The sequence below is a fragment of the Ambystoma mexicanum genome, chromosome 13 (assembly GCF_040938575.1).
Source record: "Ambystoma mexicanum isolate Mex_15411 chromosome 13, UKY_AmexF1_1, whole genome shotgun sequence".
NCBI classification, from domain to species: domain Eukaryota; kingdom Metazoa; phylum Chordata; class Amphibia; order Caudata; family Ambystomatidae; genus Ambystoma; species Ambystoma mexicanum.
This window is the reverse complement of record NC_090938.1, coordinates 632,004,467-632,006,413: the sequence shown is the minus strand read 5'-3', so window position 1 is coordinate 632,006,413 and position 1,947 is coordinate 632,004,467. Positions and strand designations below refer to the sequence as shown.

Genomic DNA, 1,947 nt, shown 5'->3' with positions numbered 1-1,947 from the left:
GGAGGAGTAAGGGGTGTGACCACATAGATTATATCAAAGGGGGTCGGGTTATTTGCATCGTCAAAAAAGGTTAAAAGTGGAATCACATTGCTAATCCCCCGAAAAGGTGCTGCCTTCCTGTGCATCATCAGAAGAACTGCTGGCACCGCATGCTGTTAATCACTAGAGATGGGTATTCATGATTGGTACAATTCTTTTTTCTGTGATATAAATCTCGGCACTAAATGATTACTATGGACCCAACAAGATAAAAATTCTGATCACAGGAAAAAGAGAAACAAAACCACCCAGAAGGTGGAATTGAACCACTCTGTCGCTAAACAGCTACAGGTTTGAAGCCTGCACCCCAGACCACTGAGGCTCATCCGGGCAGTGGTGAGGCAGAACAGCAACATATATATGTCACCTGTAAACAGTATCTCTAACTAATAGAGTGGGAAAGAACCTGTTTGAACTGAATTAAATTGAGTTTCTGCTTCAGGCCTGGGGGCATCCATGATTGATAACCTTAACTGTCCTGCTTTGATAGATAAAAACCAAGGAAAACAACGCCACTACTTGTATGTAAAGCCCGAGCAAGTCAAGGGCGAGTGATTCCTACCTGGCTGTTTGGCTGTTTTTGTGTAAGCAGCCTTTCCAGTGCGGCGAGCGTGTGAAGCGGATTGAAGCCCCACCCCCTCCAGGTAGTGCGGGCTAAAAGGAGAGCCCATCCGCCCTTGTGGCGTAAAGCCAGAGCAAGTCAAGGGCGAGTGACTCCTACCTGGCTGTTTGGCTGTTTGCTGCTTTGTTGCACGTCCCCGGTGAAAACCTGAACATAACTCTAATGGTCCCAGAGTCTCGTTGACACCGTGCGATTGTTGGATCCATCACCCTACCACAAGTGTATTGTGGGAAGAAAAGGAAAACAAGCAAGCACAATGCTTCATGATCGCGAGAGAAGCAAAACTTCTCAACCAAAAACTCGTGCACAAATGCGACGGGATCTCATGGGAGTGAGATCTGAACCTGAATTCGAACCCACAGACAAGCAGCCTGGAAGTGAGCCTGTGGCACTTCCGGAACTTACATCAACAACAAATTCACAAGTAAGTGGCCGCATGTTGGCTATGAGCTGCTCAAGCGTTTTTGATTCTGTATCGCTTTCACTAGGGGAGGCAACAGCGATCTTAGATATTCCCAACAATAGCTCCACTAGTAAAGAAGGATGTGGGATGCACCCAAGCTCATTCGAACTGCACACTGCTGGTGATTGTATTAGTGCCTCTTTGCATTTGGAAAAAATGTTATGGGTAGTTCCATTAATGGCATTAACGATGCTAGTAAACCATATGATCAATCTCATCCATTAACTACAATTCTTGATGGTACTCAACCTGGGGCTTTGACTCAGGACCTATTGCCCTCACAGGTTCCATATCTTTGCTTACTGGCGTGGTGTGCTACACAAAGTGTGGGCGGGCCTGCTTCTACCCGGCAGCCTGGACATATGAACTCACTTGAACATAATGAACACCACGTTTGTACAAATTGTAAAGACCCACGTTGCACACAGCCCGCTCAGTGGTATTCCCGAGCTCCTTGCATGGTCTCAACACCTTCCGTGACTTTAGACTTACACTGTGGCCCGTTGGCTAACTCTGATATAGGCAGCGACCCGAAGATATTAACTAAAGGCCCTTTGAGAGGCCAGACAGCTGTGTCACACGATCACTCCACGTACGAACCACAACCTCTTGGCATACAAGAAGGAGGAGTGGAAAAAGAAGATGAGGTCTTTTGCATCCGCTCACCTTATTTGCATCCGGAACTCGCTAAGAATATTGGACCCATAGAACTTGAACTAGAACAGGAAGGCAGGTGTGATAGACGCAATTCGCTGGAAATTTTAAACAAACTTCTAAACAAAACACAGAAAGATAAAAACTTAAACAGAGACACTGAACATAC

At 46.1% G+C, this 1,947-nt stretch overlaps 1 non-coding gene across 1 annotated transcript; it reads right to left on the bottom strand.

The window, feature by feature from the left end:
* Positions 1-284: 284 nt before the first annotated feature.
* TRNASTOP-UCA (transfer RNA opal suppressor (anticodon UCA)) lies at positions 285-371 on the bottom strand. The gene has a single exon. It is a non-coding gene; the product is annotated as a tRNA-Sec (tRNA).
* Between the last annotated feature and the right edge of the window lie 1,576 nt (positions 372-1,947).